The sequence below is a fragment of the Lepisosteus oculatus genome, chromosome 1, assembly GCF_040954835.1.
Source record: "Lepisosteus oculatus isolate fLepOcu1 chromosome 1, fLepOcu1.hap2, whole genome shotgun sequence".
Taxonomy (NCBI): Eukaryota; Metazoa; Chordata; class Actinopteri; order Semionotiformes; family Lepisosteidae; genus Lepisosteus; species Lepisosteus oculatus.
Genome location: NC_090696.1, coordinates 4,430,610 through 4,456,945, shown reverse-complemented (window position 1 = coordinate 4,456,945; position 26,336 = coordinate 4,430,610). Strand labels below are relative to the sequence as shown.

General features: G+C 40.1%; 1 long non-coding RNA gene across 1 annotated transcript; it reads right to left on the bottom strand.

The window, feature by feature from the left end:
• Positions 1 to 1,000: 1,000 nt before the first annotated feature.
• On the bottom strand, positions 1,001 to 4,003 carry LOC107076978 (uncharacterized). Its single transcript, XR_011190426.1, has 5 exons — positions 3,779 to 4,003; positions 3,198 to 3,276; positions 2,720 to 2,887; positions 1,777 to 1,821; positions 1,001 to 1,653 (listed from the first exon to the last, which is right to left on the bottom strand). It is a non-coding gene; the product is annotated as an uncharacterized lncRNA (long non-coding RNA).
• Between the last annotated feature and the right edge of the window lie 22,333 nt (positions 4,004 to 26,336).

Here is a 26,336-nt window from a genome sequence, read left to right as displayed (position 1 = left end):
CTCAAGATATAAAAGATTAAGATTTAGGCACCCTCATCCACTATTTTCCTTTGACTTTGTGCTTCTGAGGAATTATGCGTGCAGTTGTCATTGAGATAGAAATCAACATAAAGCACAGCCCTATTTAATTTAATTTTGTCCATGTCTCTATTTTCAGAAACTCTGTGTAATGGATATTTTTTCCATTTCATTTCTAAAGCACTGGATGAGACTCAGTGACTGTGTGGGTTTTATTCAGCCCTTGTACTCTCAAGGTACACATCCAGTCAGGGAACATGGTAGCTGGTTTTATTTTCACTCCCCTGTGAGGGCAACAAAGCCACTGGAGGAAACCGTGTGAGGTGAATTCGTCTTTTGACCAAGCCCGGAACATTCTGACTCTATGGAAAAAGACCAGCTCAGGTTACAGGGAGATGTTTTGAAAAATGACTAGAACAGAAAAAAGCTTTTGTAAACTAATTTAGCCGGTATAATCTTCAGTCATTCTCAGCAGTGTCAACGCTTATCAGCGTCAATATCACCATAAGTCTTCCAGTGGCGAAGTCATTTTAGTCAGTGTTTGTCCTCTTGTATGGGCTGTGGAGACTCAGATTTAAGGAGTACTGGGACTCTTTTTGCCAGAGCCAATGTATCATTTTACTTAACAGTTAAAAGAATCAACCTGAAAATTTAGCCTTTTACAAAAAAGGAGGATGTTGTGGAAAAATAGGACATATAACTCAACGTTGCTCTACCCACAATTTTTCTTATTTATTTATATATTTATATTCTATTATTCCATTCTATATCTTTGATATATTTTTGCTTGTACATTGATTCATGGGCAACGCAGTGGTGCAGTGATTAGCTTTGCTGCCTCGTACCACTGCTGTTGCTCTGGGCCTTTGGTGCTATCTATGTGGACGTTATTGTCACGATCGTAAACCCCTCCTCTTAAGGACGCTCCAGCCCTTCCTTGTTTTTCACTCATCTCCCAATCTCCCACACCTGCTCCCTGTTCCAGCCCCCTTTAAAAGCCAGATGCCGACTCTGTTCCGGGCTCTGCATTGGTTCCCGTACCAGGCGAATTCGGGACCTTGAAGCGCCTGGTCCCTTCAAGGTTTTAATTTCTGTTTCTGTCCCTGTTCCCGTTCTCATTCCTGTGCCGGTCCCGACCCGGTTCTTGTTTTAATCACGTCTGTCTTGGATGGATCGCCTGGCTTTGGACTTTTGTCCGTCTTGGATTCCCCTTTGGACTCAGCTCTGGATTGTTTGTCTCGGCCACACCTCTCCCGAACACCAGTGCACCAAGGACACGCCCCCTGTTTTCATTCCCGACTCCTGCATGCCTTTTTCCCCGTGTTTTCCTCCCTCATCCCCGGATTGTGTCGTCAGCATAGGGTCCGGAAAGAACGCTTCCGTTACAGTTGTATGCTCTGGCTCTGCCCATGACGTCTTGAGTGTCCTCCGAGTGCTCTGGTTTCCTCCTTTCAGTTCAAAGGAGGTACGTGGAGGTTAGTTGGCTTCTGGGTGAACTGGCCCTGGTGTGAGAGTATCAGTGTGACTGTGTCTGCCCTGCGATGGACTGGTGTCCCATTCAGGGTGTTTGCTGCCTTGTCCCTGTGGCTTGCCAAGACAGACTCCAGCTCCCCCAGGATACTGAACTGATGGCAGCTGTTACAAAATCGATGGATATTTTTTCACATACAAGAGAATTCATTCGATTTTCTGGGGGGAGAGTGGGAGGGGAGAGGTTTATGAGATTAATAGGACTGTAGGACGTGTGAGAGGACTCACCTGAGGACGGGCGTTTAGGACAATACATCACATGCGGCAGCAGGCCTGCAGAGAGAAGGGGGCAGAACGAGGACAATCAGGAGATGGCACATCGAGTGAGAGCTACGAGACAACCCAGAGCGAGAAAGTTAGGGGTGAGGCAGGGTGAGAAATACTGTATGGATACAATCAGTTCAAAAGGGAGGAGAAGATTTTAGATTCAGGCAATACAGAGTACAGAATCATTGGAACTCTTGGCACCAAACAGATATTAATGTTGTTTTTTTCCTCTACCCAGTACAGTGTGATTACCTCATCACATACTGTAGTAAGGGGGCTTTTTAAATTCCTCTTTTCATTTCAGTTCATTTAATTGAGTTGCTGACACCCAGCTCTCGGGCTATCTTGTTTCTGAGTTATCCTAACTGTATTAACCTTACTTCTTTTCATTAATAAAGTAGGACTTGTTTGTAACTTGTTGCGACGTGTGTGAAATGAGCTGTTAGTTGTTTCACTTTCCTCAGCCCAGACAGGCCTGACAGCTATGTACATCTGACCTGTGTACAGATGTGGGTGTGGCAGAAGGGAGAACAGTGGACAGTTTGCTGGGATGGATCAAGCTGCCCAGCTCAGGGAAGTGTTGTTGCAGTTTGGCTTCACAAGACAAGAGAGCTGAAGTGTTGTCCCTCTGCCTGAGGGATAGAGAGTGGTAGTTGTTATCTTTTGTTTCTCCTCCACCTCTGTTTTGTCATTGTTGCGGTTGGCCCTCCCCTGGTGCGCTCCTTGGTCCTGGACAGAGCAGGTACATGGACACTATGGTGTGCTTTTGACACTTATTAGTCACTTATTCCCCCCTTTATTAGATAGTTCCTGGGCAGTGCTGTATAGTACGGGTCCTTCTTAAGTCCTGTTTTTGGAAGAAAGTTTGTTTTTGAGTAATAAAACCTTTTGGCTTGCTACTTACCATCTGGTCTTCTTCTTGTCGTTGTGGGTGAACCCCAGATCTTGAGCCCACCAAGAGAAAAACAAGTTTGATTCTTTTAGGTGTGTTTTGGGGTTAGATAGCAACCATTTAGCAGGTGGTATGATCTTGAGTCAGGGCTGACTGTCTTTGTTTTTTTGTGTTACTATTCTGCGAAAGACAACAAGTATAAAATGTAATAATGACTTACTTTTTAAATAACACCTCGTATACAGGTACAGTAGTTAATAAAGCGGTTTTCTTTCTCTTTTAATGTCTTAGATCTCTTCGCAGCACCTGTATCAGTTCCAGGTTCTAGAGCTGTGCATTTCTACATGCCTGGACAAAGTGCCCATAACGTGTGAACTTATTAGTGTTATTTTCATTTCTGGTCTCCATAGCAACTGACAGACGTAGCCGAAGATTAAGGAAAGGACAGCAGTGCTTAGGAGACGACAGGTTAAAAAGGATTGTTACCAACCCGCTCACTGAAGAAAGTAACTAAGGATAAATCAGATCGGATGGTTTGAGACAGTCATCTGCTATGGGGTCATCAGAGCCTGAAATATAAAAGAAAAGTTAATCATTTTATTTTTGCTATGCCAGGTAACCCAATGAGAAATGCATGTTACGTTTGTCATTTTTTTCTGTAAAGCAGAGGTAAGCATGCATGAAGTTGACCCCCTGACATCATCCTTCTTTTCTTGGCTCTCTGTCATTTTCTCAGCTGCAGTGTGAAGAAAGAAGAAGCCACTACAGCAGCTTTTTAGTTGTTTAAAAAAAAAAACATAATATACTAAATATATTAAATATAATATATTCACCATATACAGAATATACACTGTTACTCGGCTCATATACAGAAGTAGGTTTTGACTAAAGTAACTTGATTTTTGAATATGTCTTGTGTTTTAAGTGTTAAATATACTTTTTGGTTTAGTTAAACATTTAGTTTAGTGAATAAAACAGATTTAATTTTTTTTATAAAACCATTTCTCAAACTAAGCCATTTCAGACTGCCTCTGAAATTGCTCTGTGTTTCTTTAAGAAAAAAACTCTTACCACTCAGTAGGAATGCTACAGTACTGTGCAATTGTTCGGCAAATCCTAATTCATACGACGTACAGGCGAAACACACTGAACGTTTATTTGGTGCTGCTTGCCTGACAACAGGACCCTGCCCATGAAAACAAGACTGACAGGAAGGAGCCCCTGAAACTAATAAAGGAACCCCGTGAGCCGGATGCAGAATTAGACAATGACGACACAAAGTTCTGATTTACTCCAGTCTCCCGAGGAATGCTGACAATTATGAAGGCGAAAAGGATTTAAAGAAGGGGTGGCAAAATATGTATGACTACAGAGAACCGCTTGGTCGCCAACCTGGACGTGAAACAGGAGCAATTATTTGCTGATGCTGGTCAATAAACAGACAGAATGGCTGGACTTTTACAAAATGACCCGAGAGATAGAGGTGTCAGCTGCTTCAGTACAGAGAGAGCTTGAGTGAGGGCAAAGAGGGAGAATGGCTGAGAACCACGTGGAAGAACACGGTGAGCGTTCCCAAAGTGGAATAGGTTTGAACTCGCTGATCTGAAACTTCACTGGAGCAGTGGTCAGAGGCTGAATGTGGAGATGGGAATCTTCGCTGAGCAGTGAAACACGCTGCACTAACCAAAGAAATGTCCGAAAAATGTTCAGTACCGAAGGAAGCTTGTTTTAGCGCTTAAAGGAGTCACGAGAACAAATGGCAAGTCTTTTAATTCATCCATTTTCTAACTGCTTAATCCAGGACAGGGTCAAGGGGGAGTCTGAGTCTATCTTGTAAGCAACAAGTGCAAGGCAGTCTGGCCTCTGGACAGGAGGCCAGTCCATTGCCGGGCAGACAGGCACAGACACAGATACACACACACTCTAGGAACAATTTTCCTAGAAGCTAATTACATACCAGTTTGTTTTCTGACTTTGGGAAGAAACCAGAGCACCCAGAGGAAACCCACAGGAGCACAGTGAGAAAATGCGTACTCCACACAGACAGCACCCCGGGCCTTGAATTGAGCCCAAGACCCCAGCAATGCTGTCCATTGCACCACAATGCCACCCATCTCTGCAACTTTTTTAATGTGAAATCTCTCCAACTGCTTGTCCACAGTTTACATTTAGATTAACACAGTTTACATTTTCAGGCTTTGGTATTGGTCAGCCTCGTGTATATGTTTCAACCAAATCTATCCAAAGGCATTTTTGTTATCAGGTGAAGAGATCCATTTATGTGCCGGATTTATGTTTACAGTATATGCCTTTGAAAAGTCAGCAGCAGTGCCTGATCTTATAAGCAGATGTAAAAGGGAGGTTAAAAGCAACAGGTATTCATTTTAGTCTAATCTACTACAAGAAGAGCTCTGAAAGACAGAAAGCTGGGAGTTTGTCATAAACTTGATTTACTGAAATAAAAGCATTTACTAATCCGTTCAATCATCAGTGTGATCCTCTACCACTGTCACCACCAGACCGAGAAATAAACATACCAGTATGTGACCGTCAATCCTTTCTGTTACTACAAGCCTGCATAATTATCGACAGATGAAGTGATACTGTTTGTAGATACTGTACACGGTGTGTGTGGGGTCAGTTCTGGGAATTTAATGTTATTTTTTTATTTGAATTTTGTATTTTTCTTTCATGTTATAGTTCTTAATTAATTTTCAATTACTACAATACTTTAAATTAAAGATGAGTTCAACTTTTAGAACAAATTGTGAATAGTTTGTGCATTGGTTCAAACTGCATTGTACAAACAATGATTACGCACAATAGGGCTGCCAAACTGGATAAACGGTTGGTTCTTTATTGTGTCGATTAATTTGGGACACACTGTTATTCCTCTGTCCAGGCAGAACAAACAGACTTCACATTATGTCAGCAGCTCTTCATCTCGTCACAGGTGTTAGGGTGTGTTGACAGACACAGCACCTGCCTTTGGTTACACGGCAACAATGAAACATCAAAGATTATGGGATGCAGTGCAGGTAACACCGGTAATAAAGAACAATTTCAGCTTAGAATAGAGTTTTTTTTATTCATTAAAGCAAAGTCTGTTTGCACTTAGTGGCGCCCTTATCTGTTGATCATCTAGTCATGAGAGTTGCAACAATCTGACTCTCTTTCAGTCTCTGTTTGGCTCACACGATACAAGATAGAGAATCATCTTTCATACTCATATTTTTAGACCAATGACTATTCATAAAATCATACAATCAAGAGAAGTTCATTGTCATTTGATTTTTAGCAGTTTAGTAATTGGTCCAAGGACAACATCCAGCTGTTCCTTGCAACAAATCAATTTTTCAGCTTCAACAACATGGCTTGGTGGATCGTTCTAGGCTCACACAATCCTTAATATAAACATGTGCATTCCCGTCTGAGTTTTGTCCACAAGCATCCAATGATTTGTATTTCACTGCTGATTCTGAAAAAGATCATGGGATTAACTTTTTCAATGCCTTTGAGGATTTTTAATACTGGAATTAGGTCCCGTCATACAGTAGTCCTCTCTGTTCAAGTCTTAAAAGGTTCAGTTTTTTACCCTCTCAAAGTAGGGCATTCCTTTAAACTTAGCAATGTGTTTGTTTATTCTTATCTAGAGTTGTTCCAGAGAAGCAATGCCCTTTTGGACCTCATGGTGACCCTAATTGTAGTCATTATTGTAAACAAGTTCTCACTAGTGCATTGTACAATTTTAAAATATCATATATTGATTTAAATTCTGCTCTTTTATTCATGTCCTAACATTCTGTTTATCTTTTGTCACTTCACCGCAAGGTCTAGAAGATGTAAACAATGTGTCAATATACACACTTAAGTTTATTTCATAAGTAGATTGCTTTAGCTCTGTGCTTCTCATTTAGTATTTATAATGTATATGTTTACTATTTACATGTACAGTACAGTAGCATTTGTCTACATTAACCACAGACCATTTGCCTGTGTTTGTTGAGCCTTGAATTCTGTCTCAATCTTTTCGAATTTCATTTGCTGCTTCTACAGTGTTTGCTAATCTTCCTGTCTGATTTTGTCCAAAAACCTGACTAATTTACTTATTCTACCAGAATCTAGACCATTCATCACAAGTAATAATAATAATAATAATAATAATAATAATAATAATAATAATAATAATAGCTAACATTTATATACTGGGGCATTAGGACCCACGTGGACCACAGGGTGAGCGCCCCCTTCTGGCCCCACTAACACCTCTTCCAGCAGCAAACTTTTTCCAGGAGGTCTCCCATCCAGGTACTGACCAGGCTCACACCTGCTAAGCTGCAGTGGGTTGCTACAGTAGGTGTGAGTTGCAGGGTGACATGGCTGCTGGTTAAGGAAGTAAGGAAGGGAAGATAGATCCTTGTGGCACGCCACTAGTCTCATCATCCATTCATTTTGTATCCACTTCAAAATGATCAGGAGAACTGGAGTCTATCCTGGCAGGTCAATTTTCCCAGAAGTTCATTAACCTGCCAGAATTTTTTTGGACTGTGAGAGAGAACCGGAGGACCTGGAGGAAACACATGTGAACACGGGGAGAATGCAGATAGCACCCCACACAGATAGCTCTCCCATAGATAGTTAAGTTGTTTATAGGTCACCTTACCTGCTGTTCCTCTACAGTATTCCAAGTTAAACCAATCAATACGACAGTTCCCTACATTTTATTTTGGCAGATGATGTATTAAAAAAATCATGCCATACAGAGAAATACAAACAACTCTTACTGTATAAATTTCTGACATTTATTTTTTTGGGATTGCTGGTAAATTTTAAGTTACTGTTAACAGCACCCAAGTGACAAGGTTATCCCATCATTTTGAAAAAGCTCAGTGTAAAGCAAACTAAAGTATTAGAAATATGAGGAGAACTTGGGCTTGATGATATTTGTTCAAATGATGAAATGGAGTACAGTATGTGCTGTTTCATTTCTTCAAAAATTGGAATTTACTTTTGTATCTTCCTAACATGAAACGCTACTATACTCAGTTTTATTGATATAAATGTTACACTCATATGGGGGGGGAGTGATATGGCACACTGGACTTAACTGGGATTGGAGGAGTGATTTGGCTTTCACTGTAAATACTGCAATCTTGCAGGTGCCTGCAGAGTAACAAAAGCTGCTATTGTGGAAGTATCTCAGAATGTCTTAGGATTGATAAAAAATATTCAAAATTACACAAACATGATGTGAAGATCATTAGCAATTCAATAACATTGGACATAACTGGAAGAAGACTCTGTCTTGTAAAAGGGTACTTTTACAATGTTCTGTACTTATGTCAGTGTATGGTTTAAAACCAGAGAACGGAACGGTGAGCCATTGGTTATGAAGGGTCTTTTTCATCTTTAATTTATTCGTTTAATTCTCTTCCAAACTGGTAAAAAAAAAGTGAAATAAGAGGCCTTGACATTCCTGTTAATTATTTTTTTTAAAGAAAATACTGGTGAAAACCATTGATTCATTTTTTGGTGGTGAGCAATGATACATTCTTAAATGTCTGGCATTTGGGAACATAAGTTATATATTTATACATATCTTTCTCATTGCTTGGAAACAGGAAATGTAGACCATTCCTAGTCTTATTACTAAATATGGCTCAAACCTATATAAATGAATTATGTAACCTTGAAGATATTATCTTTTGTATCAAACTAAGCACTTGGCTAGCAATGGAGGATCAGGCTTCAAGACTTTAATGTCAGCAAATGCTTAACTAATCCATGGCTGACTAACTTTTCTGGCTGTGGTCTGATTAAATAAAGTTTAATATTGTGGGATTGTTTTCCCTCTTAGTCACATTTCATTTTAAGTGCACCAGCTTTTATTTCAGTACAGAACTCTAAATCGTACATTGACCTGCTATTTCATTACATTCTCCAGGAAAGCTGTTTCTTGTTAAAAATTGCAACATAAGAAAATGAATGTATGAAGTGTCTTGCTTTCAGTGAGAAGTTCTATAAGCAAAAAGAATGTTCAATTTAAACTCTCTGTTGCTGAACATTACATCTTCATTCAATCAATATTTTACATTATACTGTACTGTATTTATTTGCATTAATACAGTTGTTTTCATCTCAAAGGAGTCCAAATACATAGATTACATAGATAATTGGACACACGTCGTCTACGGACTACATAGCAGATTGGGAGGAGAAATTAGAAATTCCTTTATCCATTCATTTAAGGGGTAGAATTAGGAACCCCAGGTTTTGTCATCTCAGAATAAACTTTAGACTCAACACGAAGGTTAATACCACCTGTCTTTTTTAAAAAGAGCCGTGAAATCTGCAATAACCACATCATCAGGACTTGGGTTTAACATGAGGAACAGCTACCCCTACTCCTACACTTTTGTCCCCTGTCTCCTAACTGGAGTCTTTTTGTTTTTACCATTGCCTCTGACCTTATACTGTAAGGTTTTTGCCTTCAATAAATAACACGTTTTGTTTAGCACCTTCCATTAAAGTAAATATTATGAAGATAACAATCAATTTCTGTCACAGGGTTCAAGAGTTCTAAGTAAGAAAAAAAGCACACGACTGTGCTTATAAAGCATCTGACACATTAAGCATAAGTTACTGTAAGATAAAAATTCCCCAAACTATTTTAAGTTTAAACAAATATGAGGCAACAATTGCGGGTGTCCCCCATCTCCCAGGCTGAGCAGAAAGCAGCTTGCAGTTGTGTGGTCAACCAAACAGTCAAATAAATGAAGCTTGGTATTGGTTAAATAGCTAAATGCCATTAGAGGTTTATCAAAAAATGAATTTTTAAAGCACCATCCAACACAATATTAATGCCAGAATGCTTTGTATAATACATAACGTTCATTTATATATCGATTAGAATGTTTTTCTTTTAAGGCCTTTTTGAAACTTTTCATAAAAAGTTTTAAACAGGTGGAAAGAGTGATGTGGAGCACAGAAATAAAGATGAATAATCTATTATGTAGTAATATAAACAAAGTATATTTTAGAGGCAGTCTGCCCTTGAGTCAGACATGCAGCTTACTGTAGGACTGTAAATATGACAGATAACATAAATACAGGCAGTTTCATCATTAAGCTACATGTGTCTCCTTCCTTAAAACATAAGATCCCCCAATTATGGGTGAAAGGATAAGTGTCCAAGGCCAAGAGGCGTCTGTGCTTTCAAAGCTTCCCTGCCACAGCCGGTGCTGAGGAGGGAGTCTAATAGACCAGATCTTAATGATTTTGTTTTTGCTTTTGTTATTCCTGCTCCTGGAAGAGGCAAAGCATCTGTGGTTTGGTGAGCCAAACAGAAGGCAAAGGCCTGTTTATTTTAATCGGCGAATTGCTGACCTTTGTATCTTCATGCCAGAACTGTGATCCTTCTGTCAAACATTCCTTGCTTCCTCTACACTGCATATTTCACACATTGGTGTTTCTATTATAACCTGCTCAAGCATTTCTCCCCTTAATTCAAACGCCTAAATATACAGCATATTAAGTCTGTCTGTATTTACACAGGCATGCATTTGAACAGTCTGTCACTGCGACTCTGTGGAGCTCCAACCATATTCTTACAGAGGGACTTGTGAGAAAACATTAAGCGCGTGCCAAAGGGGAAACAGTACAAGTTCTCACTCCACTGGCTTGGAGATGTTTTGGAAGTCTCTCAACAGAGTCCAAATATTTACCAGAGGATGTGTATGTGTTTGTCCTGTGCCTTCTAGAACAGGGTCACTGTTTAGGTCTTTTTTGAACTTGCCATCTGTGCAAACTGACGTACAGTATAATTGGAATCCCACACCCTAGAAAGGCATGATATAAAGGAGGGTGGAATAAGCAAATCATGTTAAAACTCTGTAATAATTGCACTGATTTCAGAGAGTTACTGAATTTTCTAATCTTTTGAGGTCACAAACAGTACTTTCTTATGTTTTTTATGTTTTATTTGGAATCTGAACACAACCATGCACATCCACACTAAAAACACATACAGTACACAGTGCATGATATGTTTCTTTGTTAAAACCTACAATTTGGAAAACACATTTTCAGATATAAACTGTGAGGCAAATTTTGGCCTACATTATGAAATGAAAAGGTGGATTCGAAAAAGTAAAACAATTCTGCAGCACAAAATAAGGAATTGGTGAACTTCATTGAAGTTCCATTCAGTTGCTGAAGAATAGGACACAGCAAAGGTCTGCAGCATCTGTACAGCTTGAGGTATAGCCTTTGGTGGGAAATTAAGGCTTCTGAAATTTAAATGACTGGACCTTGTCTTAATTAGTGCATTTGCTGACAGTAATTAGTGTATTTTTTAAAGCGGGGACATTGTTCATAAATAGAAGTTCTTAAGTTTGGGAGGGATAATGACAGACAAGCCAATCTCACCCAGCCTTTTTAAATCACAATCTTTACTGACTTTCACTATTTACACTCTTCTTCACCCATTTTTGCTGTTCTGCACATGGACTGTGCTTCAAGCAACAAGCAGGGAAGTGAAAAAACAGGACAGAAAAAAGAAAAATAAACTACTTGTCTCACATTTGCCACACTCATGTATGGTTCATGGTCCTCAGAATTTTAAGCCACACACCTCCCTCCTTTGTGTTCTTTGATTAAATCCTGACTCATGTTTCTGTGCTTTCTTCTGCTTCTGCCTGGTGTCTAAGTTGGACCTGGGTTCCTCCCTCTCAGCGTCCTAACTCTTGCTCATTAAGCAGGTGTCCTACAATCTATGCTATTCCGGGCATCCAGTTCTGCCCCAGATTTCTTTGCCTTGATCCCTACTGCTCCTGCTGTTATCTCCTCAGCCCTGGATTTGTCCAGTGTCCTACAGTACCTCTGGCTCATTAAGCAGGTGTCCTACAGTCTATGTTATTCCCAATGTCCAACTTCAGATGTCATCTCTTCAGTCTGGGTCTGGCGTCCTACCTGCCTCAGTCAGCAGGTGTACCGTTCTTGTATGTTCTTTCCATCCGTTTCTGCATTGGCAGATCTGTGGGTGAAGCCTCCGCATTCTCTAGACAAGAGGCCACCTCTTAACCAACTGAGTTAAGCCAAAATGTATTATACTTAAATACTCAAAACACAATTGCAACGCATCTGATGTTTGGAAGTTGTTTCTTTCATGTGAAATGGAAGTCTTTAACTGAAGTTCAAGAGGGATAATGACAGAAAAGCCAATCTCATCCAGTTGTTTTAAATCACAATCATTACTGACGTTCGCTATACAGTATATATAACTCTTGCACATGGCTCTGCTTGCATTTATATCGCATTCATTTTGCCTCCACTCCATCTACATCTCTGCAGCCCCCCCTTAGTTAACTCCTCTCTCTGAATACAGTCAAACCTCCTCCTAAAGCCGGAAGGCTACTTCTTGACCAAGCAGGGTAAACCCAAACTTTTCCTACATAAATACTCCATAAGGAATCTTGAAGCATCTGAATTGTAGGATGTTGTTGTTCCTTGGGAATTTATAAAGCTATTGTACAATTTAACAAGTAAGTAGAATTTATTCATTTGCTAATTACATTCACACACACACACACACTGTATGTATTAGAATTTAGTTTCCAGAACCGAAGTTAAAATGAAAGTTAATCTATGTAATTAGAATAAAGAATGTATACAAATGAGGGCAAGCCATATGGCCCATCTACTGTAGCTCATTTATGTTCAAGTAGCTGATACAAGGATGCAACCTGAACAACATGGCTAGATAGCTTGTTCCAGACTGTCCCATACCTTAGGCTTTGACATACAGTATAATATATATTTGACATTAATATATATTTCATAATATGGTTTTCCTACAGTTTTGTAATGATTGCCTTAATTAATGACAACCACTTTCTTTCTTTTTGCCTTCTCTCAAATACAAGGATCTCTAACATTTGAACTTAACCAAGAGCCAATCGCAAGAGACAGATTTGGTAGCCACTACGTCAGATGGACAAAAGGGACAAAGGGGGAAAGAAAATGGACTTTAAGGTAGGATAGGACTGAGGCAAGATGGATTTTATAACCTTGGGCTTGGAACCTGAGTTATGTTCTCAATAACATTAGAAATGCAACTGGGTCACTTTTCAAACTCATTTGAAAAGCAGCAAATACTAGAAAACTGGATTAAATTTACAGACCCAAATGGAAGTTTAACTAACCACAAAGCAATTTTATTACCTTTCAGAACTACTTTCAAAAGATGAGACTTCAAGGTAATATATACAGCACATACTGTAGCCTTTGGCTATTCAAAACGAATGGAATATTTCTGTTGTTTTTACTGCCTGGCACCTGTAAGTGCAATAGAGGAAGGAAAACAAATTCAGACCAGGCCTTTGAAAACTAACTCCATTTTCCCACCCCAGCACACACATGCTCTAAGAATTCATACAAACATTGATAAAGAAAAAAACAGCCTAAAGTGTACTCATAGAGAATCAGTCTGACTGTTCTGTTTTCTCCCCACCCTTGAATTCCACAAATTCCTCATCCAGTGCAACACTCAATATTGTACAGCATCAGCACAAGCAGGGCTGGCAGCGCATGAATAGGCCCTGTTAGATTTCAAATTTCTTTTGATGAAAAATATGCTGGAGCCGTGGTGAGTGACTGAAGCAGTCTGAGGCTGCCTCACAAAGGCCACCTTTCAAAGGGAGAAGCCAAGGGCTGCTTTCTCTGCTTCATCCTTAAAAACATCTCCATTGCTTGTTGGCATCCCTGAGAGCAGCTTCTAGAAAGCGAGCTCCTACAAAGGAACAGGTGTTTGGCGGTCTAAGGTTACAGGCAAAGAGGATGCTGGGATAACTACGGGGGGACATTCATGATGACAAAGAGGGAACTGTTCTGGTAAATTCTGGACCTGTAACATGGCTTTTAATTGCCAAGTCGAAATTACAGTCCCCCCAAAACACACAAATGAAGCCTTAACACTACGCCATCCAACAGCCAGATGTCAGCTTTAAAGTAATTTTTTAAACACGGTCCTCTGTGGAAATTATTTTAAGCAGCGTGTGGGTACATCACTTTCCAATGAATTTTCTTTCCTACAGGTGCACCATGATAACAAAGTGATGAATTAGCTGAGCACCTTATTAAAATAAATCATTCCTGGGGCCTCCCTCCTTGGGTTGCAGTTTTGAGCCTCAGTCGTGTTGCTGGCCAGCTGGGACTGGGAGTCTTCGAGGTCTGGCCAGACAGGCTTACCCAGCCCCTGGCCAGAGCAGTGACCCCTGAGATCTCCACTCGCCACAGGACCTCTGGTACTGGGGTGTGCTAAAACACAAGTGTCCCGAAGGTGAGCAGGTCGGAGGGGTCTGCTCCTACATCTTCGACCCCTCCTCACCGTGGGTATTCCAGTCTGGGTCATGTCACATAAATAATTGGTCAATCTAGCTTTAAAATAACTATGTCTTAGTGTGGAAAGTTTGCATAGTTGCAAACCTAAATGTCACGAATCTTAAAGATGCTCCATGTTCCTGAACACTTTTATACAAAAGCATTACAATTTGATCTAAAAACATAAATGCTTCGGAATGGAAGGCACTAGAGTGAGGCATGGAGGTGTGGTCGATTATACTGCTGCATCATATTGTGCAGCTCCTGGATTTGATCCAAGCCCGGGATGCACTCCGTGTACAGTTTGTATGTTCTTCCTGGGTGTTGTGGCTTACTCCCAATTCACTCATTCTCTACCAATTAGCTAGTTTGTGTTTTAATTAGCTAAGGCAATTGTCCCTGTGTGATTGTGTGGGTGTAGGACATGGTCCAACTTGCACGCCGTGCAAGAGACAGGCTCTGAGTTGCTGTGACCCTTATCAAGCAGTGAGCAGATTCCTGATAAAGAATGGATGACTCATACACCTCACATCAGCAGAGACTACGGAAACCTAGTATTCAATAAGATGTTGCTCTTATGATGCCGTAGTTTAGTTTCTGCTTCTCCTTTACAAATACCACCAATGGCCATACATTTACTATTTGCTGCTGCTACCGAACCTTGACTGGGTTTTCCCGTAATGGCAAAAAATAAGCCTTTATTTTATAAGATGAATCAATAAATAGCCATTTACACGTCAGGGTATTTACGGTTTGTAGTGAGGTATCTCACACAAAGGGGCTACAGCAGCCTCCCACACAGGATTGGACCCCACAGCCCAGAGTCCTGAGACCTGGGTCTCTGCTCCCTTCCCCTGTCCCATGTTCAACTGAAAAGTGTTTAGTCTTAATCATTCAGAATTTCAGGTGATAAAGTATTCAATAAATGGTGGAAAGAAAGAGAAACGTACATAGTGTAGCACACTACTGTCTCAGGATTTAAATTGCTGATGCTGATGAAAAATATACACTGTTTTGTAGCATATTACCAGTGGGAAAAAAGAAAACCTCGAAATTGTTTTCCAGCCTATTTCTATATATAGCACTAAGATCATTTAATCATAGAAATGACCTGAGCAATAGTCTGGGTCAGTGGTTAATGATCTGGACTTAACTGGAATGTTGTACACTAGGCTCAAATCCCAGCTAGTGTAAGATACTGTTGTACCCTTGAACAAGATACTTCATCTAAACTGCTCCAGTAAAATACTCACCTGTATAAAAAGGGTGCAAATGTAAATTGCTTAGCTATTAGCAGACAAAAGTAGTTATTTACAGCCAAAAAAGTATATTAATGGACAATTAATTAAGGATATTATGAAAATCCATAGCAGCAATGCTGTCTTCCCTCACCTCAGTTGGTTTACTTAGTATTATTTAAAAAAATATGACCGTTGATAGCTCAATTCTGTTCATGAAAGGAATAAAATTCAGAATTGATAACTTAATTTTGCACTATTTATGGTTTCCATTACTAGTCCTATTTTTAATATTTGGTAGATGACCCTATATGATCAGATTGGAGATGATTATACATTGTTCTTTTGTGCCTGGATATTTTGCCTTAACAAGAGCTTGTGAATAAAATGGTTTTCATATCTGAAGGACGAAGGAAGTATCCACTTTCCGAAATAGCACCGGCAGGGGCTGTGGGAGTTCCTGCTAAGTCTTCTTCAAGGATATCTCAGTTTTAACCTGAATATCCCCTGCTATTTATTCATGGGCTCTTGCCAAGAAAGACAGCCAACTTAAGTACAGTGAAACTTTTGAGAAATTCTCAGATGTTTAATTAGCATACTGTAGACCTCACAATATTTTTTCTAAGAGTCTGAACTAAATTCAAGTTCTACTCACAGACAGAAATGCCAATTGCTTGCATTAAAAATGTTACTGTACCAACTTTTTATATTGATAAACCTTTATTTAATATGGTCAACTAAGAACACGGTATTGTTAGGGCAGAACAACTAAACCCCAAAAGGATTTGGTTCTACAGCCTTTGATATCTAGATCCATGGCGTGATATTCTACTGCGTAACGCTGCTTTCTGTTTATTACAGAAGCAGCGTAAGGAAGTTTATGAACTAGAGAAGGCCATTCTGTCTAGCTAGCCCATTTGGTAGTTAGTAGTTAATTGATCTGAGGATCTCATTCAGATGTTTCTTGAAAGAGATCAAGGTAATGGTTTTTACTAAGATGCTGGATAGCTTGTTCCATGCTCCTACAGCCCTCCTACTTAAGAATATGCTGAGAAATAATTACATCTTCCGAGTCCATTAATTGCCATCAAAGAGCCCCAGAGGTGTGAAATCGGCCCTCTCGCTCATCCCTGACAGAGCGAATATGTCTCAGTACTAACAAATGTTGCCTTAATTTCAGAGGGCTATATTAAAGGGTCACATGACTACTCAGCTGTTCGTCCCAGAACCACACCAAGAGTTTTTAGCTCAGGTGCACCTTTTTTCTGCACAAGAGAAAATAAATATTTTACACAGCCTTATCACCCACCCTTAATAATAATGTAATAATAAACTTTATTTTCTATAGCACCTTTTAATGTGCCCTCTCAAAGCACTTTACAACAACAGTAAAAAAATACACAAGATATACACAATGAAAATACACAATGAGTGGAGACAGTAGATGGGGTACTCAATATGGTAGAAGCAATGGGGTAAGTAACAGAACCAGTTAAGTAAAGGCTCTTCTTAAGAAGAAGGTTTTGAATCTAGATTTGAAAGAATGTAGGGAAGGTGACTCTCTGATATCCTTAGGGATAGAGTTCCAGAGCTTTGGGGCATAACAGGAGAAAGCCCTGTCACACAAAGAGCGTAGATGGGCTTGGGGGACAGACAGAATTAGAATTCGAAGATCGAAGGTTATGAGGTGGGGAGTAGGACGACAGCAGCTCAGAGAGGTACTGAGGTGCCAAGCTATGCAGATCCTTATAGGTGAGCATGAGGATTTTGAAGTCGACACAAAACCTGAAAGGAAGCCAGTGCAAGGAATCCAGGATAGGAGTAATGTGATCACTTGCACTAGACCTGGTCAGGATTCTGGCTGCCATATTTGGGACATACTGGAGTTTGTTTAATGTGGATTTAGAGACCCCAGTGAGTAGAGTGTTATGGTTGTCAATTCAGGAGATGACAAATGTATTGATCAGCTTTTCAGCAAAAGTTAGCAATAACATAGGACGTAATCCGGAGATATTTCTGAGGTGAAAGAATGATATTTGACAATATGTTGCACATGTAGGTTGAATGTCAAGCCTTAAATCAAATATCACCCCCAAGTTTTTCACTTTAGACTGAAGTTCAAGTATGTGGATGAAGATCATGCACAGATAGGGTTACAGCATTGGTTTTGCAAAGTTGATGGGGGGTGCCAATAAGCATGACTTCAGTCTTGTCACAGTTTAGATTAAGGAAATTTTGAGTCATCCATGTTTTTATGTCGGAGATCCAATTAGAGAGAATACAGACAGCCATATCAGTGTCAGGTTTGGTATGGATGTAGATTTGAGTTTTGTCAGCATAGACAAGTTGAGGCAATGCGATCTTAAAAGCTGACCAAAAGGAAACATGAAAAGTAGGGGTCCCAGTATCGAGCCCTGAGGAACACCAAACTTAACAAGTCCAATTTCAGACCTAAATCCGCCAAGAGACACATAGTGACAGCAATCAGTGAGGTAAGATTTGACCAATTTGAGAGCAGTGTCAAAAACTCCAAACACAGTCTCAAGATGAGAAAGTAAGATGTCATGGTCAACAGTGTTGAAAGCAGCACTGAGATAAAGAAGAATGAGGATAGAAAGAAAACCAGAATCAGAAGCTATTGGAAGATCGTTAGTGACTTTGACCAGGGCAGTTTCTGTGCTGTGAAGTTGTTGGAAACCAGATTGGAGGGGGTCAAAAAGGTTATTTGGTGAACAATGAACAGTGCAGCCCAATAACCCATACACTGTTACAATACATAGAGTAATAAATTGCTTTTGATGTTCATTATTTATCTACATCTCGGTCGACATTCATAAAATGAGGTTTATTTTGAGCTGATTAGTATAGTTGTGTTATTATTTTTCTATTTCAGTCTATTTCATTACTTTACAAAAATATATTTTTCTATGCCTCACTTAGAATGTGCCGTGAACTATGTTCTGGTACAGTACTTCAGTCCATGATGAGATTCAATCACATTATGCTTGTTGCTACTGTCAGGTGGTCATGCGCCCATGAGCTTTCAGTGAAATTCAAAATATTGTTTATATACTTGATCCTAAAGGCAAATGTCTGAAGAGCTTTCAGGTGTCACTTGATAACTGGTGTAAACTATCTTCACAGGTTCTGTTATTTGCCAATTGCTATTGCAGAAAATTTTATTTTTTAATACTTTTAAATTGTCTACAAAGGTGCTGACTGTTACATGTTTGCTGTATAGAAATAGAATATGAGAGTGTTTTATTTTAAATTTTCTAGTGCAGCACATGTTTTACATACTTATTTTGAAATACCGCACATCCTTAATAACACCTTAGAGTATGTAAACAAACAACAAAATAACCAAAATCATACAAATACAGTATATAACTGAAGAAATATATTGTTTCCATTCAGCCTATTAAAATTATTATGCAAAGCTGAATTATAAAAAGAACAATATTTCATTTTATATGCAATTATGAAACAATACGCAGACGAGTCTGGGACTTTGACAATGACAGTACATGTCTTCATCCCATAAGCTTGCTTGATGTTGTCATTTTTTGTTCAATGGTCCTGTTTTGTGTTACCTATGTGGTTCCACAGTCTGTCCACGTTTGTTGTGCCTCCATTTTGTGTCAGGTTACAGCGCTGGGACCTCCCTTGGCTTAAATGGAGGTTGCTTGTCAATCAAGCTGACCTGGGGCTGCTGCCTGGGGTACTTAACCCAGTACTGATGGTGGGGGAAGACAGCCTGGTTTGTGTGGGGTTTACTTTATTGTGTCCTGCACTTTCTGTGTTAAATATAGGTGATTTCACAGACACAAGGGTTAATACTTATTTCCATTCAAAGACATACAGACACGTGTGCAATACATCTGTAAATATAGTTGCACATAACTGAAAAAGAAAGAAATACACCTATCCTTCACTGAACAATAAAAATAAATATCTTACTCTGACATATAATAAGCCAGGAGGTGACAAAACATACTCTCCCCCTTTCCTACAATTTAAAAGCATAACACTGTTTGAATTCTAGTATGTGACTTCAAGGAAATTATCTAGAATCTGAAAATTTATTCAACAGAGCCATACCTGTCATGCCTTATTACATACTTATACTATCGATATCTTTGATTAACAATTACGAAAAGAAGTAAGAAATTCTGTGATTTTCATTAATTAAATATGACAAAGAACTCACCATGGCCAAAACCCATGACCCATCAGTTTCAAGAAAAAAAGTGATGGTATTGGCTTGGACAACCTACTGCAGCTGAGCAGCTGGTTTCTGACTCCTGTAGCACTTTGTGTAAAGAAGTGTGTTCTGTTTTTGGTTTTAATGCACTAAACATTACTACACATTTAAAAATGGGCAGTACCAGCCTGCTTTTTCAGGTCAAGTATAAATTATAACACAATATGTTGAAAAGCTTTTTAAATAACCAGTCAGCCAAACACTTCCATCAAAAGCAAAATCATTTATGGTGGTATCTCAGTGACAGTCATTTTACTGTGTGGTTAGTGCTGAAATAGGAAACCAAGAAAACCGCATATGCAGTTTTAAAAGTTGCATGCAAGGATTTCTCACTACTCTTAATGTAAAAAAGTGCCTCCTGATCTCTGTTTTAAGCACTTCCAGTTAGTTTCCACTTTCTCCACTGATTTGTGTTTTACTGTTCATTCTGAAGTCTGCTGGGATGACAATGTCAACCCAGAGGTCGTCTTCCTTCAATTTTGTTGCTCTTTTTTTCTTTTTGCTCCAGTTTTCTTCCATTTTTTGTTTCTTTTTTCATGCAAGTAGCCATTGTATTGGCTTGGACAACATGGCTGTTTTGCATGGTCCAGTCAGTCTCCCTCTAACATTGTAGCAGGTCAAAGGGAATTCAACAATGATGTAAATGTTAATGCCTTTAAAAAAGTAAGACCTGCAAGGATGTTTGCAGAAAAGCAAAATTTTGCCCTAGTGCCAAATAAATCGTTCTTTGGTGTGAGAGTCCTGGATGGACTCACTCATTCCTTAAATTGAAGCAAAGAAAATCCTGCAGCCTAATTTCGCACTTGCCTGCTTTGTTACGATCTTTATGAAACCTTTTGCACTTTTTTTCATATGAAGGAGTCGCAAGGAGTTGCCATTTAGGACACCTAACATTGCTGTCTGTCCCTCCTTGAAAGCTGCTCTGTAGCAGGGGGAGACAAGATCCAAATCATAAAATCCTCCACCAGCAGTCAGAGGGCCAGGGCAGGTTATAGGCAGTGAAATAAGACCCGGAACTGTGGTCTCCAAGGATACTCCTTTCTGTGTGCTTCCAAACCTCACACCCTGTGAAAAGGTCACAGAGGCACACAGAGATCATTTACAATGCTGCAGGCTATCAGGCAGTAAGGATTAGGCAATCTTTAGAGATGCAATCTTCTAATCAAGTGCCAGAGCAGCAGTGGCAATATAACCACCAGCGGAAGATTTCTTCACCTAAGTGCCATGTAAATCAGTAGTCTACACAGACGGTTAGAAGGAAACCTGACACAAAATCTTAAAACCTATGGATCAAGATCAACACTGAAACAAAGATAAGAGAACACAGGTGAAAATGAAGAGGAAGTGATTTTAAGACTGCTTTACACAAAATCCAGTCTGGAAAAAGCTGCACAGTCAGAATGATGAAGCAGATTCCCTGGGATCCTTCAGGAAAAAAATGTGGTATAAGATCCTGGGATCAGTAAGCTACAACCTGGCAAATGGATCACTTGTATCTTCCCTTTGGTCATTCTGACAGGGTCTGTCTCCTGAAAGTGATACAAGTCTCATTCTCTCTGTCACCTTCCAGTATGGAAAAGTATTGATTCTGATCGAAGCTGCCGCTCCCTAAGGCCCATAGCAGTAGTGGGGTGCAAGCCATCACCCTGCGGCAACATTTTATTAAGCAGAATTCAGAGGATAAGGTTCTTGTGAAAAACTGTGCTTTCATGTGTTGTTGCTATGTAGTTTTACAGCCATTAGAAGGGTTTGGCAGGAAAGTATACAGTACAGCTGACTGATATCTTTCAGTGACTCATATAAATATATAAAGTAAATAACACAACACAGGTGCACAGGTTTCTTTTACACATACTGCGTTAGACACACAAGTATTTCACACAAGGTATCAATATCCTTATCTTAAACTGTGGAGGCACTACCTTGTGGCTCATCATGTCATCTTACTCTCGTTTCATTCCATTTTTGAGAATACCTCTGGTATCTTCTACAGCAGTGGTTCTCAAACTTTTTGGACCAAGTACAACCCCTAATCCAACCAAAGCATCCAAGTACCACCTACAAGTCATCTTCTCATAGGAACCCCAGAAAGTCTCAATGACCAACATGAGTGCATGTGCACACACACTCACACATACATATAATAAATATTATAATAATAAACTTTGTTTTGATATATTAAAATGTGGCTTCTCAAAGTGTTTTACAGAAAAAAAACCACCAACAAATAAAAATAAAAAAGCACCATTTCTGTGAGAGGGGTGGGCCTGTTTAGTCGAGCAAAGCAGATGTGAATTAATTTTTCGAGCCTTGATACAATTCACAACAGTCCAACAGATTTTAAATCGTCAGGCATTTTCTTGACGGCAAAGGTCTCGTGGTGGATGTTGCAATGAAACCATTAATTTCTGGAGCAACCTCTCTAATTCGTGCAACTACACCCCTGTGTCGGCTTGTCATTGCTCTAGCACCGTCTGTACAAACGCCGACACATTTTATCCAGTCAAGGCCATTCTCTTCGATAAATTCATTCAGAAGCTGAAATACGTGCTCTGTAGTTCCTGTTGGTAGCGGCTTACAGAACAGAAAGTCCTCATGGGATGTACCCTCAAACTCGTATCTAACGTAAACGAGCAAATTGGCCAAATCAACTACAGACTCATCTAATTGCAGTGAAAAACATATGATCATCTTAACGCGCTCTGTTAGCGTACTTTTGATATAATCCTTCATTTCAATAATTCTATGAATGACTGTGTCTTTCAGGGGGGGCAGCAGGTCGAGCTCTTCAACAGCTTTTTCTCCTCACATAATAGTGTGGGGCTTACCTGCTTTAGCAATCGGTAAGCTTGCATTTTTCTACGTTTCCGTTTTTATTTCAGTGTTTATTTTAAGTATTTATTTAATGCGCATGGGAGAGAAACACAGAGACGCTCTGTGTATTTTTCTCAAATTAACTTAGAACAGTTCTTAAATATTTTTCTGTTATTTTTCACCTTTTCCTGTGCTCACAAGATTACCAGCGTTCGTAGCACGCATTTCTATGCATTCCTGTGTTTACAACGTTGGCATTGTTCCAAAATCAGGCACATTCTCCTTTCTCCCTATTTGCTGGAGATACAGTAGCTTTTTTTAAATACAATTGGTCACTTGCGTCCGTAGCATGCATTCCTATAGAGTGGTATAGAATTACAGAGTATCTCTTGTGTCCACTGAAGTATTAGGGCGCACTGTATCGTAGTACGTAGGCTGCGTATTCGACACGTATAAAAATACAAAATATGAAAACCCATCCCGATTTTTTCAGCGCACACAACACAGTTCCAGGGTCATTTGGCGTACCACCTGGCGGCACTACACGTACCACTGCCGGTATGCGTACCACAGTTTGAGAACCACTGTTCTGCAGTATTATCTCAAACACCTCTTCTTTAGTTTTTTAAATCTAGTACATGTGTGGTACTGAGTAGTTATCCCTCCCTATGTTTGTTAATTTGCTATGTTCTGTATTGTTCTGTAATGAATATCTTACCATGTTATTCAGTTTGTGCTATTCTGCTCTTCACAAAGTACCTTTGGCACTATGTGCAGTTTTACAGGTGAGTATTTATTCACACATACAGGAAGTAACCTGGATACTGGATTCTTGAATATTGAAAGACAAATACACGGGCTCGGTATGTCTGAGAATCTGAAGCACTAATTAGATGCATGCTGTTTTGCCCTTGAGCAAGGTATTTCATTCACATTGCTTCAGTAAAAATACCAGCATACCATACAAATGGGTACAAATATAAGTCTGTTTGGATTCAGCTATTATTATTATTGCTGTTGTTTAAATTTAATAATGTAAAGTAAGTTCATTAAGAGCAAATGTTTCAAAGGATTTTTTGTCATAATTAACCAATTAGATAAAATGTACAAAGAAAATACAATAGGGAATGAAAATACATACAAATGTGTCATACAAATAAAGCCATTGAAAATCTGGATGGAAGAATACTAATTTTTTCTTTTTTGTGAGGGAAGTGAAACCTGAAAATTTTAAATATGACTGGAGAGAATTCATACGTTTATATATTTACAACAGTCATTTACTATAAGTAGGATCTCAATGGAATTATCAATTCAAATACAGAGGAAGGGAGGAAGGTTAGATCCTAATCTCGTTTTGTAGCCAGCATATTCTTTTCTCTCTCCCATTTCGTTGTGTGTTTAAGGCAGAGACGTCCTGCTCGGTGTTGCTAAAGCTTATCTTAGTTGCTCCTGCACTCCAGTTTTCATCCTTTTTCATGCTCTCCACCTTCCTGGCACAGTCGGATTTAGAAATCTGACCACTGTCTACCTCCCACAATCTAGGAGGGGACGAGTTTCCTCACCAGTTCGATCAAGCAGCTCTTCAGCCTCTGTGTCTGCACAAGAGCACCTGCTGTGCCCCTCTCCTCTTTCCTCCAGCTCTCCTGATGCGACCTCTCCACAGAGTTCCAGATCAACCATTGCTGCACCCCTCTCTCTGAAATCTCCATCTCGCCCCTCCTCCAAAATCTCCTCCTCAACTTTCATCCCTCTCTTCTGCTGGGTGTCCAACCCACCATGGCTATAGACCCAATCTACTGTATCTTTGTTGTGTCAAAGTGGCAGGTGTTTCCTGCCACGATCATCATCCCTCCTCTTTAGGGCACTCCGGCCCTTTCATATTTAAGTTCATTACGCGCACCTGTCCCCTGTTCAGTCTGCCACTATTTAAGCCTGACGTTCCCACTCAGCATTGGAAGATGTACGCCTGGAAGCCCGCCTGCCAGCGGGTCCAGGAGAGACCTGACGGCATAGGCTTCATCACGGCGTCCTGATCATCTGAGTCCGGGGCTCAGAGCGCCTGGCCCCATTACCCTGGTTTTACTCCTTGTTCCTGTTCTGGATCCCGTTCCAGATTTTAACTTTGTCTGTCTCGGATGGATCCCCTGGTTCCTGGACTCTGGACTGCGCCCTGGATTCTCCCTTTGGACTGTCTGGATTTGTTCGCCTTCGCAACGCCCCCCGAACACTGGATCACCGCCGTCATGCCCCCCTGTCTGTCTTCCTGTCCTGATCCTCTACGACTCTTCCCTATTGTCATTCTCCACCTACTTCCAGATTATACCGTTTGCATAGGGTCCTGAACTATGCTTCACGTATTTCCCCAGTCCTACTTTCTTCTGTCCCCGAGGAACTCCCCAGGAGAGAGTATGTGGTGTTAGCCTGCACCGGGCCTGGCTTCCTTGTTTTAACAGCTCCCCCTGTCCCTGGCACCTGGCAGCCATGGCTGCTATGGTGGGGTTACCGCACCACTTCTACCCTGCCTCAAACATGGCATCCATATGACAGAAATTCAGGAGGAAGGTTAGATCCTAATCCTGCACACTTCTGCTCGCCTATGCATGTACATAGAAACCTTGCATGGGGGACTTCCTTTCGTGTCCTCTCAGTTAGTAAAGAGTTAGGAAGGAAGAATCACAGTTCACTCTCCTTAGCCAAAATTGGAATCCAGTCAGAAAATGTGGGTTACAGAATAATTTAGGGAAGGAGGGTCCAGCCTTTGCCACAGCTTCAAGATCCCACACAGTGTTATTATTATCTGGTTGGAGTAAAGATAACAGGGAGTTCATGTGCACAGGTTTTCCAGCGCCAAGAAGGATCTGCCAAACATTTATCATTTTCAATGGGGAATAATGTAGATAAATGACTAAAACCAAAAATAACAATCATTTATACTCCTTTACAACTGCCAAACAGTTCTGGCGAGCTTACTCTGGATTGTAGATGTGAAGTCGTCAGACAGCACATGACCATCACAGGACCTATTCCCAGCAAATGCTGGTCCCCCACACCAATCAAGATACAACAGTAGTGTCGGCAGCAAGGATCTGGGTCCACTATCTGTCAAACAAGAGTTCAGAGATTGACCCACTATGCTACATTGCCATGCTAGCAAGGGAAAGTATTATATTTTGGAAAATGTATGGACAGAGTGGAGTTGAGGGGCACACCTTTTTAAGGATTTTTACAATTCTTAGGTTCTCCTCCAATTCTGGTAGATTCTTGTTTAAGCTACGTGTGACTTGAGTAATAAACGCATTTGCAGCCATCAAGAAAATTATTTCCTCAATGGTGTTTTTAAACGTATGTTCGGGAGAAGGTCAAACTGATAATCGCACCTATTTCTCCTCACCATTGTAAAACATCTTGCCTGCTGAACACCCCTTTGTGCTTCTTTTTCATGTCCTTCCCTCCACCCCATCTCCACCTTTGCAGCAGCCCACTGGCTCATTCCTTGAGAAACAATGGGTTCCTGTCAGCCTCATCCTCAAGCGCAGGTCACCATTCCCTCAGTAAGGTGAGCTATGCCAAATATACTTTCAATATATATTGACTCTGCATCTCACTAGTTAGGATTTGACTGAACTACTGAATAAAGAAATTCACAATTCAGATTCCCTGCATTTTCTCTCAGGCTATTCAATTTCAGCTGTAATTTTCTAAATGCAAATCCATGTTTCTTACATTTTGTGAAACTATAGGAGATGGGAAACCAAAAGACATCGTCAAACACACAAGCAAACAGTTGTGTGAAATAATCTCTCCATTCACTACTGATTTAAGGCAGTAAGCTCTGTTATGCTTCTGCTTCTTTGGCACCGCATTTTGCAAAATACTTTTTTGGGGAAACTAATGGAAAGGCTGTCTTGTTAAAAAAAAACTTCCCACCAGT